We start from the raw sequence: 18,471 nt of genomic DNA, 5'->3' as shown, positions 1-18,471 counted from the left end.
CGAGGTATTTGAATGTTGACACATTTTCTAGTCGGGTTCCCCTGATGTTGAATGTTGCTTGATGTCTTTCAGTTGATTGTGGTTTAGTTAGGGTCATAGTCTTTGTTTTTGATATGTTCATTGTTAGCTCATTGGTATTCATGTAGTTGCTCAGTGATGTTAAGGCAGCTTGTAGTCCAGAAGGGGTTTTGTCGAGCAAGATACTGTCATCGGCGTATGCCATAACAGGAACAGATGTTGAATTTATTTTCCGCGGATTGGTTTGAGTGCTGATCAGATGCTGTTCGATGTCTGATGTGAAAAGATTGTAGAGAGTTGCTGCTAAGGGGTATCCTTGCTTTAGACTGTTTGATGTGGTGATCGGTTTGGTGGTTGCACCTTGTTTTGTAAGTCTCACTTTTATTGAAGTTTCAGAGTAGAGTAGAATTATGGGTTCCAGAATGTTCGGAGGGCATTTCCAAGTTTTGAGTTTTGCCCATAGCTTGTGACATGATATGGCATCGAAGGCCATTTTTAGGTCGATGAATGCAGCGTATATGGTAGTCTTCATGTTGATGGCTTCATGCTTAATTAGGTGCAGTAGTATTAGGTTGATGTTGGTTCCGACGTTGGCGGTGAAGCCTGTTTACCGTGTTGAGAATCGGCCATTTGTTGTGGCCCAAGAGGTTAGTTGTTTCAGGTATATTGTTGCGAAGAGTTTTCCAAGCAGATCTAGCAAGGCAATTGGTCGGAAATTCTGTGGTTGATCACGCAGACCTTGTTTGTGGATAGGAACAATTGTAGCTGATCTCCAGGAGGTTGGGATTTGATCAAGTGTATTTATGATGAATATTATCTAGCACATGAAGTTTGCCCATGCTGGGGGATCTTGCTTGAGTACAGCATTTGAAAGTCCGTCAGGGCCAGGTGCTCTTGATGTGTTTAGGTTTTGAATCATAGAGATCAAGTCATCGTAGGTGACATTTACTGTCCACTTCGATTTGAAGTTGTTTATTTCTTTTTTGAGTTGGGATGGTCGAGCTGCATAGATGTTTGAAAAATGTGTAATCCACGTTTGTTGCGGCACGTTAGCCGTTAGTTTGTGCTGTTTTTGAGAGTTGTCGTTCAGGAGATTCCAAAGCTCTCTTGTGTTGTTTGAGTTATATGCCTTCATTATAGTTTCTGCATCTGTTTGGAGAAGGATTTTCTGTTGAGATTTTTTCCAGTTGTATGATTGTTTCAATTTTGAAATCTGTATAGTGTTGTCTGTGGAGTTTGTTTTCTTCAACTATCTTACCGATTTTGCCAGAGGTTTTTTCTTTTCAGCTATTTCCTGGTTGTATGCGTGGAGGTGGGTTTTATGTAGTCAGTTCTTGGCTGTTTGTTGGTAAGGCAGAAGAATCCACTCATAGTTCAATTTTTCAATGTCTGTCTTGTTTGAGGCACGAAATTTCATCGGTAGATGGACTATCGCTGCTTGTGGAATGCGGAGCCTTGAAGATGTTCCATCGAGTTCTAGTGCACATACTGTCAGGGTAGAATCTTGCTTGATGATGGGGTGTGAGTGGACAGTTAGTTTGTTGTGGTCACTTTCGTCTGAGATTAATGTTTGTGCTGACTTGACCGATTCATGCAAGGTTTGTGACAGGAATATGTAGTTGATGATTGCAGATGAGGATCCTCTAGCCCATGTTGGCACATACGAAGTGGAGTTGTCTCTTGCATGGTTTAAGAGGATGAGATCCCGGGTGAGAATTTCATTCATCCATCTGGTTGCTTTTGAAGAAAGTTGAGTTTGAGTTCGGGGAGTACTATTGTGGGTGAATAAGTTGATGTTAAGGTCCCCACAGAGTATTATTTCTAGGTGGTAGTGTGTTCCAGCTAATTTGTCAATTGTGATAAATACTCCATCAATGAATGCTTCGGTTGTTATAGCTGTGGAGTTCCAGTCCAGGTTTAGTATTGCAATTCTTGTTTCCTCAGATTTTTTTGTCTGGTGAATCTCTGTCGTCTTTATTATTGTTAGTTGAATCCAGGGATTGATGTTTTCACTGGTCAGTACTGCCCATGGAGGGTTTATTTTGATTAGAGTGAGTAGTCCGGATGTTCGTCTTCCTTGTTATTTGACTATTGCTGGGTTGCGGAATGTGAGAAATCTGTCGCATGTTGGTGTTTCATTGATCCAGGTCTCTTGTAGACATATGATTTGATAGTTTTCTAGATCAGACAAGGGATGGGTGAACAAATGCAAGTTTCCTCTAGTGTTCCATGAGCAGAGTGACCATTTGAGCTCTGGTTTTAGTGATTGTTATGATTGGGAGTTAAGTGAGATTCTTGAAGAAACGGGCTCTGTAATTGAAGTTTCACAGTCATAGATTCTTTTGAATGGTCGATCTGTTCTGTTCCATTCTTCCGGTTGTTGGTCATGGGTCCGTTGCTTTTGCTTTCAATATGGATTTCGTAGATTTGATTTTGGCGTAACGGATTGACAAATGATGGAAGTGTGCAATCAGTATTGCTTCATGCTCGTGAGTTGAAAGAATCGTTTGAGATTTGATCGTATGATTCGGATGCTGATGAGACGAAAGAGTCAGGTGTGTAGGCTATATCTGAGGGATCTATATCTGAGGGATACATCTCCGGTGGTTGTGGTTCTTGGTTAGGAGTATACTCATCTATTATTATGAAGGTTGGGGGCACTGTGGGTAGCCTGGAGGGTGGTGTATCGTCTCTTAGCTGGCCTCCATGGGTTGAGAGATTGAGGAGTTCTTCGTCTTGGCTGGAATGTTCAGATAGTGGCTCTGTCGGGCCGCAGGTCTGTAGGGCTCTAATGTGTCGCTGCTGGTTTTGGTTATTGGAATCCGTTGTGTGAGGGTAGCATGTCTTCTCTGTTGGTAATGGCTTAAACTGGTTCATCGTCTTCTCTGTTGGCAATGTAGGTGTTTGGTCCGTCATCTTTACTGTTCTCAAGAACGCTCTTGAGCCTGTTTGTCGTTTTTTGTTACATTTTGACTGTGTGGGTTTGCTGGCAGTTGTTTGTTTGTCCTTAGAGAAGATTTGATATTGCTCTGTGGTATTCCTGGTTGAGTGGTTGGGATCCTGGGTGTCTGGTTGATGGTTTATAGCTTGTTCCATCTTTCGTTATGTCTGAGATACGGTGGTAATTCGATCTCTGCCATTTTGCTGAATGGAGGTATCGGTAGCAGGAGGAGCTAATGTAGCTTGCTCATTTGTTGCAATTATTTGCTGCGCTGTTTGGTGTTGATGGTGTGCTTTGAGAAAAGCTAATACTTCTGTGTTTAGTTTGGATTTTTCTTGGTGATCGCTTCTTGCTATTTCTGACAGGCATTGTTGCCAACGGTCGGATTGTTCTGCTTCCAAATTCAATTGGGATTCAATTGTGGTGATGAAGTACACTGTGTAGATCTGCTTAGAATGTATTAATGCTAGTAGAGTTGCTTGGTCCTTAATGTTGTCATTCATGGATTCGCGTAGCTTTATAAAGGGTATCATTGACTGGGACAGCACTGCAATAAGCATGTTTTGTAAGTCCAGCATAGTAGTCGGAATCCAAGGATTAGTGTGGTCCTCGTGGTCGTGGTTATTGGATGTCGTGTTAATGGTGTTAGTTTCCGGTGCGCTCAGTTGGGGAGTAGGCTGTTGGTTCTTATTCGTGAGATCAGGAGTGTAGTAGGATTTGTCTGTGTCATAGTTGAATCGAGTGGGAATTGGTTGATTTGTTGATGGGTTCGTTTCAGTTTCTCTTTTGATGTGTCTTTGTCTGATTCCTTGTGTCATACATGGGGTTGAAGTAAAATGCAGTTGATGGTTTCCTGTTGTGTTGCCAAATATTTCTTTTTATTTGTCGAGGCTTAGCACAATTGATTCGATTTCTGTGATGTCCATTGATAGTCGTCTTGCCTTGGTGATAGTTTGGTTAGCATCATTTTTTGGGACTTGAGCGAGTTTGATAGTATTGTGTGTGTGAAGCCAAGCAAGTTTGGCTAATCGTGTTTTTTCTTTCTTTGTTTGTTGAGTTATACTGGATTGTGGTTTCTGTAAGGTGGTGGTAGGTTGATCTGAGTGAGGTTTGGCAGGTTCATGAGTGTTAAGATCTTTCATAGTCACATGTGGTTCTTCGTGGATAGCAGACTCAGTCTTGGGTGCATGAGTGTGGTATTCCTTTGTTAGGTTGATGGTTGTAGGATTTGCATTCTCTTGTTTATATGATGCAGAAAGTGAGGCAGAGGGTCCTTGGTGTGTGCCAGGAGAAGAGTTGGCATCTGGATTTTCTGTTTCGTCTAGTGTTGGAGAATCAGAGTTGGGGGCCAGGGTGGCTCCTAGTAGTGGTGCCGGTTGTTCTTGTGGGGTCGGATCTTTCCTGTTACAATCTGCTTTTGGGATAGAGTTATTCGGAGGCTGAGGAATAATGGGTTCCGTTTTTCTCTTTTCTATGTTTTCAGTAATGTTTTGATGCTGGAGAGATTGTTGGTTTTGAGACGTCGGTGATACTGTTTCTTCGTGTTCGATGTCGCTTTGTGGGTTGGCATCTATTGGTTGAGCATCGGTGGGTAACTGAGTAAGAAGACTTCTTTGATCAGCTGGTGGTGGTTCGAGATCAATGTGGATAGTGGTAGCTTGGATTTCTTGGTGTTCAGGTGAGGTATTGGTGATATGGATTTGGGCTTGTGTGTTAATCTGGTACGATAGTTCTGCTTGCTTGTTCAAGTTTCGATTGAGTTCTGGAGTTGTATGATCATCTGTGTTGGGGGCAAGGTCGATGCCCGGATCCACATGCTGTTGTTGGTGGTTCAAGTCAGGTTTTGCTGGGTGGGCTCTCGAAAGAGATTGTTCGAGGGTTAGTTGCGAGGAATCTAAGGCAGACAGTGCCGCTGTGTTGAGTTTTGTTCTTAGCCTTGTTTTGGGACGCACAGCGGGTTGCTGTTTTGGTCGAGTAGTCGACATTATTCCTTAGGTTGTTGGAGGACCTGTGAAGGGGTCCAAAGTGTAGCCGCTGTTAGTGTCCAAGAGCCAGGCTCTTTCGGTCTTTGCTGGTCACGGTAGGTCTATGAAGGATGTTGTACAAATTCCTAGTGATCTCCTGGTCAGATGCGAGGAGCCGTAATGATGTTGTTGTACAGAATCCGAGTGATGTGCACTTTCAGTTGTTTTCCTCAAGGTATTGCACAGGCTGTGCTGAAATAATAGTTATATCTATGTTAGGATCCAAGGGCCGAACCCTTTCGGTCTCCTAACAGGGTAGAGAGTGGGTTGCAGGATCCAAGGGGGTAGCCCTTTCGGTTTCCTGGCCAAGGGATGTTGTCGCAACTCTGGTAAGATCGAAGGGACGAGCCCTTTCGGTCTCTTAGCAGAGGTGAAACTGCAATGGTGTAGTTGAAGGTTGCAGAATCCAAGGTGGAAGCTCTGTCAATAGCCTGAGTGAAGGATGTTACAGAAGCTCTGCTAGGATCCAAGGGACGGGCACCTTCGGTCTCCTAGCCTTGGTGATCAGTGCGTTGCAAGTTGGTAAAGCTACGTGGTCTAAGTTCTTCTGTAGAGCGAGCCCTTTCCGGCTGCAGGCGCAATGATCCATTCGTTGATAGATGATTGTGCAGCAGGGTTCAGAAGGGGAATCCAAGGGGCAAGCTTTGTCAGGGTCCTGAGTGGAGGGTGTTGCAGACGCTCTGTTAGGATCCAAGAGACAAGCCCTTTTGGTCTCCTAGCAGGGGTAATTGGTGCGTGGCGAGTTGGTTAGACTGCAAGGTCTAAACTTTTCTATAGGGCGAGTCGGTTCAGGCTGCACACACAGTAATCAGTTTGTTGGTGGTTAGTTAAGCAGTAGGTTCCAGAAACTCACCTGAGAGATATATCAGTAGTTGGTTTTAGGTATAGGTTGGGCAAGTCAAAGAGATGGACTTTTGTAGAGTCAGATATTGTTTTTGAGTGATTAAGGCACAGAGCACAGGCTTGTGATCCGGAGGTCGCTGGGAATCTTGTGGTGGTGATGATGCAGAGGGTCGAGTAGGCTGAGTGGTGAGTGATCACTCGGTTGTGGTCTCACAGCAGATTGCAGGTTTCTGCCTAGTTTGAGTTCACGTTGGGTGTGGAGTCACCACCGTAGGTGGCGCCCAAGCGTTCGCACGAATGGTTGTGGAGTGCTGAGGCTTGGCGCGAACAGTTCACAAAGAGAATACTTTGAAATGCGGGCTGTTCTGTGTTGATGGTGGCCGCTCCAGTAGGACGGGGTGCGGCCGTGCCGTGCAGCACCCAGGCCGACTCGCGCTGGTGTGGTCACGTAGCTGGGCTCCACCTCCGCGGGGGATCCAGTCCACGCAGGGAGCCAGGGGGAGAGAGGAGATTGTCGCAGGGAGCCTGGGCCCGGCTCACCACCAAGGACGTGGACGGGGCCTGTTCCGGAGATCTTGGGCTCTCGGGGGAGAGATGGGCGTGGAGGCTTGAGGTAAGGTGGACAGAGTTTGTGAAAGTGAGGGAATCGGAACAGTGCTGGGAGGCGGGCACACTAAGGACTGCAGCTGCCGCCGGTGCGGAAGAAGTTGTGTTCTTCGTGGAGTGGGGACGGTGCTGGGAATCTCTTCAGTCCACCTCAGCCCATACGGGGGAAGGTGAGTGTGGGCTGTGGTCGGTCGATGCTGGATTGGGTTGAAATGGGACAAAGGTCAGTAAATTCAAGTGGGTATCTGGGTGCCAGAAGTGCAGTGTTGAGTCGAGGGACTCTAAATTTGAGCACGTGTCCGGGAAGCGGATCGTGCCACAAGGGGACAGCTAGCAGCAATGCAGCGGCAGGCACTAGGGTGTCTTCTGGGTGCCAGAAGTGCAGAATTGGGACAAAGGCCGTTAAATTCAAGTACGTGTCCGCGAGGTGGATCGTGCCACAGGGGGACAGTTAGCAGCAGTGCAGCGGCAGGCACTGAGGTGTCCTCTGGATGCCAGAAGTGCAGGAATGGGTGGAGAGTGCTGGCGTCTCAGACGAGGGTATGCGGGGGCGGTGGGGGACGGGAAAAGGGGGGAAGGGTGGGCAAGGTAGTGAGTGCTCGCTATGCGAGCTGACAGATAGCAGGTCGCTTGCAGGGGTAGAGGTAAGAACCACAGCAGCCTAAGCTTGGCAGAGTATTATTCAATGCATTCAATGTATCTGTGTCATTGAGCTGCGGGCCGCAGAGCCCGCAGAGCACAAAGACAAAAAGACTCTGCAGCAGACTCCGCAGCCGCTCCGTGGCCGCTCCGTGGCCGCTCCGCGGTGTTCTGGAGTTTTTAGGCTGTAGGTGGTAGCAATAGAAAGTGGACTGGTCCAAAAAAAAAGTAGAGTAGCACCAGCAACAAACAAGAGAACCTCCTCTCTTGCAGACAAAAAGACTCTGCAGCAGACTCCGCGGCTGCTCCGCGCTGTTCTGGGGTTTTTAGGCTGTAGGTGGTAGCAATAGAAAGTAGACTGGTCCAAAAAAAAAGTAGAGTAGCAGCAGCAACAAACAAGAGAACCTCCTCTCTTGCAGACAAAAAGACTCTGCAGCAGACTCTCAGGAACTCAATGTAAAAGTTGAAGCTCAAGAGTGACTGGATGGATCCTTTTAGGACACAGATAAGAAGGTGCATCTGGAAGTATCCATCTGAATGAATTGATGGTCTCTTTTAGATATGATTTGAACTACTGGAGCTCTCTGATTCCCATGCAATTGTGTGTTATGGCCACACAGGCTAGATGATCCACAATGTTGAAGGCTGTGAAGAGATCAAGGAGTACCAGAAGGTGGTAACCAGGTCACCAATGAAGGACATGTTGGGTTTTGGTGAGGTTGAAGGGGACTCTTTCAGTGAGTGAGAGGGGTAAGTGGCAGCAGAACACTTTGAAGGAGCTGTTAATTGTAATTTGCAGTCTAGTGCAGGGCCATGAAGATTCCTCTGCCAGTCTTGTACTTTACCTGAGTTGAAAGCAGTCGCCATCAGGGTCAGGACATACAGGATGTGTCTGAAGGGCGAGATGAGCGAGGTTTCAGTGATGAAGAGTGCTTACAGGTTGCAGTTGGTAACGGTGTCTGCAATGTCAGCTGCATGTCTGATCCCTGAGCGTTTATTAATGAACATCAGCCTTAGCGTATGATTATTACTAGGAGGTGATGTGTGTGTTGGCTTGTAGGAAATGTAGAGGAGGTTGCTGTGAGGTAGAGTTCATGATGGTTATGCAGTTGTATGTTGTTTGTATTGGCTGATAAGAGTATGGATAGAGTATGGTGAAGAAAGGGGGATAACACACATGGTACGTGGCTTCCCTGAGCTGTCTCTTGTAAGGCTGGTGGGTTAGGACTGAACTGGTCCACAAAGTGTTGCCCATGTCTTTGTAAGTGCTTCTCGTTGGACTATATGGCAAGAGATTCCTTCGAAAGGAAGGGTTAAGAGCAGAAAGGAGCGAGAGGATCTGCACAGAGAGTAAGAGATGAGGGTGGGAAGAAAGCAGAATAATCAGCACAAATAACGCTGAAGCTGACCAGCAGTAAGTAAGTGTCACGTGGCTTATTGCTAACCACCTAATGGCTGGATTAACCATTGAATGATGACCAGCATAGAATGGATTTGATATGTGAAAAATCATTACACACCCTGTGTACACTGAATAAATGAATACCGCTTTCAAAGATATTAGGGTTGATGTGCTAGGTTTTCGTGGTCCGTCGAGTAGAGATCATCCTTCGGTTCATGTTTTTACTATCCTGACATATAAAGTACCTGCGATTGCCCATTCATGATCTTCCAAAGAGTCGTTGGACATTCTGCTCCCGTTATATTCACTAATGTTCATTACTCTGATATTTGAGTTTTAGCGCTTTACAAACAACATGAAATGAAGTCATTACTATATAGACGAACGAAAAATATCTGAAGTAAAATAGAACTCGTAGTTTATGACAAAGAAAAGCTCTGAGTGTTTTGAAGCGAAAGAATCAGATTTAAAGAGAGGAAGGAGTGCAAAGCCCAGGAGAAGGTGGTTATTGCCAGCAACAAAAGGTGAGGAAAGGAGCTCTTTCCTATTACATGCACTGCATGCGGGCACAGAGGAAGCAGCAGCGATGGAGCTGAATCCCAATGAATGCCGCTTTTCCGAGTACGGTATGCCCACTGAGAAGGGGCAGCGCTGGTGCAGTGCACATTGCAGGTACAGCAGGAAAGGTGGGGGGTAGACACCGTGTGCGCAATAGTGGAAATGAACACAGAATGCAAGTCATTGATAACGCGGCAGGAGTTGACCTTCTGCGGGTCATTCGATATGGGTTGAGAAAAGCAAGCGTGTTTTGTCAAATGTAAACCATCAAACCTGCTGCTTTGACGTTCAAGAATGTGCTATATACGTCTTTAACATTCCGTCTTCAAAATGACTGGGATGCCGTGCTAAATGAACACAGAACGTGAAGCCACAGGGCAATGTAAACACAATTGAGAAGCAGCAAGAACCAATGCTGATGTGTCATTGTATTCGAATAATGTGTACATCAGATCTGTTTCCTGCAGCAACAGTTCCACCACTTTGCTTGGACCCTGCCTCAGGAACAGCCGGCGGGCAGAGTCTGCAGCAGGCTGCGCGATCGATGGATACTGCGCTGGGGTCTAGTGCCTGAAGCGCTGGGCTCGAGAGAGGGCGTGCCAACAAACCCATAACACCACAAAGGCCCGAAGAGACAGACATCCGGCAGGTTGCAGGATCGCTGCTGTGCTGGGTTGGAGTTACGACCTGACGTGCTGGGCCAGAAAGACATAGGTCATATAACACATGCAAAGCACGTGAAGATCTGTCATGGCACACTTTAGGCACACAAAGCATTCGGTATTTTATTTGTAATTCACATTTTATAATGAGAACTACTCTTGTACAGCGGCAGCAAGATGTACTCACAGCTATGGGATTGGTGCAAATGTATTCTCTGATGAGATGTTTTTTTTTTGGAGGTATTTTTTCTTTGCATTCTGCCCTCATGTTCTGCTGTGGAAAGTGAACATTTTTCCAAATACGATTCACTAATGAAACTATTTGATAGTGTGTCCTTTGTGTGGTCGACGTCCCCTTGTACTGCTTATTGTTTATCGAACTTTGGAAGTAATCCTCACTTATGCAAGCGTGAACGCAATGCGCAATTTTACATCAGAGGACTTTGCTAGGATATTCTGTGCAATGTTTCAATAACTTAAAGAAACAAGGGTTGACCCTAATTTGTGTTACTAGGGTGCTGATGCTCAAAAGCGTGGGGTTACATATAAAGAACAGAAAGAGTATACAGCTACCCCTCCCTCTCGTGTCCAGATCCAGTGTCACCAATGACCACTGTGCAGACAGAGAAAGAACGCTGCACTGATCCCCAGTGTTCGTGTTGCATAAAACGTAAAGTGTATTCTTCAATGTTTCATTTTATATAACATAAAACATAAGCAATTAGTTATAGCTAAAAACAAATTCACATACATATAGCAAATAACATACATGTGGGGCTGGTGCAAACATATTGTTTCATATATACGCGACATGTTTTGAAAAATTGCCATTACTGTTACGGGTGGGTCTAGTTCTTTTGGTGAGAGAGCGTCATGACCTCGTCATGACGCCTCTCTGATAAAAGGGGTTCTGCTGGCACGCACAAGGCAGTGCAGCAGAGCCCCAGGAAGCGGCAACTCGTGTCTCTGTGATTACTGGGTGAACTGGTTGCCGCGTGATCGCAGCCTATCCGGCGGCATTGCCTGGGTGCCCCCAGTACAAGAGCCCCCGGGGCTGGGTGTTCCCCAGCCTGGGAGTCCATACTCCGGTGATCCGGGTGCTGCTGGGTGCTCCCGGCCTCCCACACACTGTGAGGACGCAGTGTCACTTTGCAGTGTTGGGGGCTTCCGAAACGATCCGTGACCCGCCCCGACGACAGTGGGCGGGCCACCAACATTGGCGACGAGGAGGTCTCGCCTCTGTAAACGTCATGTGCGGCCTCCGTCAGGGTTTTCTATCCCCCTGCAGTGTGGGCGAGGCAAAGGACCCGCGTGGCAGGAAGCAGTCCGTGGCTGCATGAGGTGCGGTGTGGTCCACGGAGTCCGCGTGACGGGTGGCCCAGGGACCTGCCGCTGGCTGCCGGCACAGGTAGCCTGGTACCCGCAGCGCGTGAGGACCGTCGCTGGCTAGAACAAAGGGCGGTGGGCATGGCCCATGCATATCTGGCCCGGCGGTGAAAGAAACAAAGAGTGGTGTAGATCGCACGCGCCCGCCCAGCCCCAGGTCAAAGGAAGGGGGCCAGGCAAAGCATCCACACGCTGGTGGGTCTGGGCCGCGCACACCTAGGCCGGCAGTGGAGGAAGCAAAGGCAGTGTGTGTGTCACAGGCGCCCGCCCAGCCCAGAACAAAGAAAGGGGGTAGAGCCATCACTCCGCCTCGCCTGCAAGAAGGCCCACCAACACCCTGGCCCGGAAAGAAAAGAAAAAATAGCTTTTCTCAAAAAAGGGTCTCGGGGCTGAAAAGAGAAGGGAGCGGAGCCCATCATCTGTGGGCTGTGAGAGGGCGTGGCCCAATCGAGAGGGCCCGAGGAGTATCCCCAGAATAAAGAGGACAACAGTGGTTTCTTCTCCCATCCACGAGGGAGAGGGAATTTAACAGCAGAATACCATCCTCTGGGGAAGGTAGGTCATTAACCCATCTTGACTTCTGCATCTCCCTCAGGCTCAAGGGGTAGCAGTGCGTCCGCTGGCAGGGGTACACTGGTTGATACTGCTGAGGCCAATCACTAAGGCGTGGCCTACAGTGACAAGCACTCCTGAGCTCAGTCCAATAGTCATTTCAACGGGGCTGCATCAATTCGGACACCCGTGCCACCAGCAACAGCCCCAAAAGGTAGCCACTGGCCTGCGAGCATTTGTGCGCAGCCAAAAGACTTTCCCACGAGGGGTCAGGCCACCTGTGACCCAGTGACTGTGAGCACTCCCCACCACTTAACAGCAGTGGCCACAACAGGTAGAAAGCCCAGCAGTCACCATAGCGGAAGACAACAACGAGGGGATATGTCGAGGACAGCTCGCACCACTGCACAACTTTGATGTTATGGGCTTGCCCACCAGTTTGGGACCCCAGTGGACAGCCTGGGTGGAGAACCTGGAGCTGTATTTTGAGGCGGCAGATATAAAGGACGCAGCCAAGTGTCCAACACTCCTGTACTCTGCCGGCCTGGCGGTTCAGAGACTATTCAGGTCATTAAGGCCCACAATTCAATCATATGGTAGCCATCGCAGCCCTGAACGAGTATTTCTGACCCATGGTCAATAGGGACTATGAACGGTTCAGGATGAGGTGTGCGAGGCAGGAGGAAGGGGAGAGCCTCGATGCATTCCATGGGAAACTGCGTGGAATTGCACTGTACTGCAACCTGGGAAACTTCGAAGGGTGAGAGATAAGAGCGCAGATCATCTACGGCTGTAGCTCCTCGAAGCTACGCAAACAAGTCCTGAGGGACCCAACGCTCACTCTCGACCGAATACTAGACCTCGGCCGTGCCCAAGAATTGGCAGAAGTGCGGGGCCTCAGTCATGGACTCGTCCAGACACCATCTCAAGTTGGATGCCCCAATACAGCGAATCAAGCTTGAGGAGGTGGCCGCAGTTTGCAAGTGGCAAGGAGGAAAGCCCATGAGGAGGGGAGACTTGCCAAGGAGAGAACCCAGTGCCACAACATGCCAGCAGTGTGGGTGGGATTTTTCAAACCCTCAGGACTGCCCTGCGAAAGGACACATCGGTGGAAGGTGTGGAAAAGAAGATCACTTTGCACGGGTCCCGACTCCAGCCAGTATGGTGGGAGCTAGGGGGGGAGTGAGCCATAGGGGAGAAGGACCCCGAGAATTGCAGCGGTCCAGGCAGCAGAAGATCCAAGGAGATTGCAATATGACATGGAAGAGGAGGAAGATGAAGAAAATGTATTCTTATCCTGTAGCAGCGCCACTGGCTAGTTTGATCCTGGAATAATCTGAGTTGAGACAGCCGGCGGTCGGGCCCCGTGGTGTGCGGACTGGAACACACCTGTTGTGTGCTGTGGCAAAAGTTTAAGTTTGGGAATCGCTATTAGGTGGTGCTAGGACTGGAATGCACCCAATGTTTGCTGTGGTGATATAGGAATATAGTGGGTGCACGGACTAGAATGCACCAAGTATAACCCAGTAGGGGGTTCCCGTTTGCAGTGGGGGTTGATTTTTGTTTGCTTATGATAAAGGAGGGATGTTACGGGTGGGTCTAGTTCTTTTGGTGAGAGAGCGTCATGACCTCGTCATGACGCCTCTCTAATTAAAGGGGATCTGCTGGCACGCACAAGGCAGTGCAGCAGAGCCCCAGGAAGCGGCAACTCGTGTCTGTGTGATTATTGGGTGAACTGGTTGCCCCGTGATCGCGGCCTATCCGGCAGTCTTGCCTGGGTGCCCACAGCCTGAGAGTCCATACCCCGGTGATCCGGGTGCTGCTGGGTGCTCCTGGCCTCCCACACCAACAATTACTAATATATAAGGGTATTCAGATGTAGCTTCTTTGAATCCAGGTGGCCTTAGTGTTATTGTTGGGATGATTCACACATCTGGTTGGAGTTTAGTGGTTACAGAGATTGTTGATATACAAGGCATTGCCTCATGGCTAGTGATGTGCTCCGCTTAATGCTTTTTGACAGTAAAATGTTTCTATAAGGAATTTTTGTCAACATGGTGTGTTTCGGTCTATGTTGTGATGATGCGTACATCCTTGCATTCATCTTGTGTATCTTCTATTAGGCCTACATCAGGACATATACTTATTTCATTTTGTGACATCAATCATTCATCTAACCCTGTGTATCATCTATAATAAAAACAATAAAAACCAGGAATGAGTGAGGACTCTTACTTATGCGTATGTTGTACCTAATAGTCAACTGTGTTAAGGTGAACTACTGACATTAGCCTTGTTTAGACACTTGGGGAATGCTTGATTCATTCTAGGCGATAAATCATTTGTTCCATTCACAAGGGATTTCAGATTTTCAACAAGGCCACTCCCTTCGTTAAGTTGATCCTGTAGTAGAGACTTATGTTCATTATTGCAAATCCTCGGGGGACCATACTCATACAGGAAGCATCTCTTCATCAGTGGTTACTGACGTTTCAAAGATATTTCTTCTTAGACTTAGTAGTTGTAAGGTGGGACTTCTTCTTCTCCCAAGGTGTTGTTTGTTGTCACTGCAAGAATGCATATGTAGAGGCAGAGCCAAGTACCCCCACTCAAACCTCCGCCCCCATGATGCCTATATGTTGGGAGCGAGATTGTGAGACACGTGCAGCACCAGTGAGAGTACTGATACCGAAAAGAAACCTGGAGTAAGATACCCATTGAGAAAGCCATATGTGCACTCCCGACAATATGATGGCCACTTGAATGAAATCCCAGAAGAAGTGTGAAAAACGAGCAAAAGAGAAGATTGATGACATCATGTGAAGCAAAGCTGAAGTATCCAGAGAAAAGACAAGAGGCTGGAGAATGTAATCATTCTATGAAGATCTATGGAGGAGGTGTTAAAGATGAGGAACATTTCGGGATCAAGATGAAGATGCTCATGCTACAGAAATGATGAAGAAAATGTGAAGTCATTTTACAATTGTACAGTAATGCAAGTAGACAAAGTATTCTTAAAGGCTGGCTACGTACTGAATAGATTGCGGCAATACACCAACGTATATGCATAAGAATTTATAGACTATGGATGTTCCACAATGCACTTATTTTTGTGTTCATCCGAGCGTGGGAGAGCAGTCACCGGTAGCCTTAGGGAAGCCCTGCCTGGCCCTGCGGGCCCCGTGAGTTCAATTGTTCCCCAGAAAAAGTGTTTATTTTTGTATGGCGCTCTGAGCGCGTTGTTGTGCCTGCTTTCCCCCCTCCCACTTCCTGGTCCTCCTCTGCCTTCCCGCCTCCCTGGCCGCCCACCCCCCCCTCTGATTGGCTGACTAGCAGCCTCCCTCTGGCCTACTCGGCGGCTGCTCCCCCCGCTCGCTTCTTTGTCCATCCGAGCGTGGGAGAGCAGTCACCGGTAGCCTGAGGGATCAGCTGGCTTAGGGAAGCCCTGCCTGGCCCTGCGGGCCCTGTGAGTTCAAGTGTTCCCCAGAAAAAGTGTTTATTTTTGGATGGCGCTCTGAGCGCGTTGTTGTGCCTGCTTTCCCCCCTCCCACTTCCTGGTCCTCCTCTGCCTTCCCGCCTCCTTGCCCGCCCACCCCCCCCTCTGATTGGCTGACTAGCAGCCTCCCTCTGGCCTACTCGGCTGCTGCTCCCCCCGCTCGCTTCTTTGTTCATCCGAGCGTGGGAGAGCAGTCACCGGTAGCCTGAGGGATCAGCTGGCTTAGAGAAGCCCTGCCTGGCCCTGCGGGCCCCGTGAGTTCAAGTGTTCCCCAGAAAAAGTGTTTATTTTTGTATGGCGCTCTGAGCGCGTTGTTGTGCCTGCTTTCCCCCCTCCCACTTCCTGGTCCTCCTCTGCCTTCCCGCCTCCCTGCCCGCCCACACCCCCCCTCCCCTTCCTCTTCCCCTCCTCCCTCTGCCTATATCCACCCCCCTGCCCGGCAGCCCCCCTCGGCTAAGGGCCCCTTAGGCAAAGGGCGGCTCCTACGGTTGCGGCTCCCTGTGTGTCTGCAGGTGTCCGCAGGGGACGCCTGGTGCCTGTACTTCTATCTCCACCTTCTCCCGGCCCAGCCCTTCTATTCCTGGTCACTTCATTCACATGGTGTCTTCACCTCACTGTGTCCCACAGTTGCGGTAACTAGGGTTTTTCTCCCCTCGCAGGATTCTCACCCTTAGGTGACCTCTGTACCTAATACGCACTCACCTTTCTGAATTGTGGTAAACTTGGCCTTGCCGCTTACTTCCTGCCTGTGTGCTCTGTGTGCTCTCGTATCGTCTGACTCCCCCTCCCCACTCCCTCCTACTCTATGGTGCTCTCTATCTCGCCTATCTTCTCTAACTGCTTCTCTATTGACTATCCGGCTCTCCTCACTAAATCTGGTAGGAAAAATTTTAAAAAGGACATCCTGGGCTCCAACCCAGGCCTCCCTATCGCTGACACCTACACTAGTGCCTGCTCCAAGGAAACTCTCACTGACATCCTCTTTTTCGTACCTTCGCCTGTCCTATGGACCCTTCATATGGTCTCTGTGCTCTCTCCTTTCTCCTCTTCTCCCATTAATGGTGGCACCCGCTGGGATGTCCTCTTGGCCTCCTTCCACTCCTCTAAGGCCATCATTAATGTCTACACTAATGGGATCGTCTTGGTCCAAGGCCCTCAGGCCAACCTTCATCTCTTTGATAGACGCTTCCCACGCCTCATCAACTTCCTTTCCTCTCCTGCTGTCCCCCCTCCTCTGTCCTCGGCTTCCTTGCCTCTACCCTCCCTCCCTGCCCCCTCTCGTGCTACTTCTTCACCTCCCTCTTCTACACCTCCGCAGGGCGTACCTCTGATCTGTACCCCTCCCCGGAAGTCCTTCAAGGTTGGCAACCTTCTCCACATTGCCTCTCTTAACTCTCGCTCTGCAATCAAGCATTCTTCTCATATCTGTCAGCTTCATGAGGAACTGGACCTTGACGTCCTAGGTCTCACTGAGACATGGTTCACGGCCAGCTCTGTCACCAGCCTTGACACACTCCTACCTGACGGTTACAAGATCCTCTCCGTGCCCAGGCCCAACCGTGCTGGTGGGGGTGTGGCCCTTATCTTCCCTGAGTGGATTCCTGCCTCTGTCACTCCTACGCAGACCTACTCCTCTTTTGAATGCCTTGTCTGCCGTCTCTCTCTCTCTCCTAGCCATTCCCTTACCCTGGCTACTGTCTATAGGCCACCTGGTCAAATCTCCTCCTTCCTCTCTGAGTGGGCTGACCTCTCCTCCTCACTCCTGTCCTCTACCACTCAACTCCTCTTTCTTGGTGACTTCAACATCCACTTGGATGCTTCCTGTCCCCCCACGTGACTTTTTCGTGACCTCTGCGACTCTCTCTCACTCTCTATTCTCCCCTCTGGGCCTACTCATTCTGCAGGGCACACTCTTGATGCTATGATCTCTTCTGACCTTCCCCTCTCCGTCCCTCTCTCCACTCCTCTCTCCTGGAGTGATCACTTTCTCCTATCCTCCCACCTCACCCTCCCTACCCCACAGGCAAAGCCACCCTCACCACTGCCACCCACCTTCTCGGTCATCCGACCCATGAAGCGCGTGTCAGTTGAGGCTTTCGCAGCCACCTTCTCACCCCCATCTCCCCCCTCGGCTGACTCCCACCCTGACACAGCCCTCTCCATGCTCCACTCTGCTATATCTGATACTCTTGATATCCTTGCCCCTGTCATGAGAATCCACCTGAAGCCCAAAGCCAACTGTAACTCCTGGTATGACTCGGATCTCGTCACCCTAAAACGCAAGTGCAGGGTGGCAGAGAGGAAATGGCGTGCTTCATGTTCATCCTCTGACAAACTGGCCTGCCGCCTGCTCCAAAGGCAATACCGTCTCTCCGTTCTCACCAAGAAGAGAGCCCTTATCCAAGCCCGCATCTCTGCAGCATCTAACAACTCGGCCGAACTCTTTAAAATCTGCAAGGAGCTTGCCAACCCTGCTGCAGTCTCTACCTCTCCTGTCCCCTCCCAGGCCCTCTGCACTGCACTGGCCTCTCACTTCATATCCAAAACTCAGGACATCCTATCCTCACTCTCCTCCTACCACCTCCCTCCCTCTCTGTCCGGCTCTTCCTCGGGCCCTTCTGCAGCCACCCCTCCTCCCTCCTTCTCTGCCTTTCCCCTTTTTTCTGCTGACGAGGTTTCCAGACAAGTCCGATCTATGAAAGTCCCGTCTAAACAGGTTCACCCCTGTTCCTCCAAAACTATCAAGGACCACATTGACTCCCTGGCCCCTGCCCTGGCTGACTTTTGCAACCACTCCTTCGCCTCTGGAGTTTTCCCATCCCCCCTTAAGCACTCCCTTGTGCACCCTCTTCTTAAGAAACCCTCTTCTGACCCCTCCTGGCCGGCTAACTATCGCCCAATCTCCATCACTCCCTTCCTGGGCAAGCTCCTGGAGAAACTGGCCATCTTCCAGCTTAACATCCATGCTAAATCTGTTGGCAGTCTTCATGACCATCAATCTGGCTTCAGAGCTGCCAGAAGCACGGAAACTGCTCTCCTGAACATCCGTGAGGACCTGCTTTTGAACCTCGACTCCAACACTCCGTGTGTTCTCATTCTGCTCGATCTCTCTTCTGCCTTTGACACTGTCAACCATGCCATCCTGCTCAACCGTCTCCGTGATAACCTGGGTATCACTGGTCAGGCTCTGGCGTGGCTGACCTCTTTCCTCTCCAATCGACCCTCCCAGGTCCAACTCGGGTCCTTCCTCTCTGACATCTTTTTCTCCACCTGTGGTGTCCCCCAGGGATCTAATCTCTCCCCCTGGCTGTTCAACCAGTATCTGGCACTCCTTGCCCACCGCA

This window comes from Ambystoma mexicanum, chromosome 2p (assembly GCF_040938575.1).
Source record: "Ambystoma mexicanum isolate Mex_15411 chromosome 2p, UKY_AmexF1_1, whole genome shotgun sequence".
Classification (NCBI taxonomy): Eukaryota; Metazoa; Chordata; class Amphibia; order Caudata; family Ambystomatidae; genus Ambystoma; species Ambystoma mexicanum.
The sequence above is the reverse complement of the archived record's forward strand: the minus strand, read 5'-3'. Positions refer to the sequence as shown.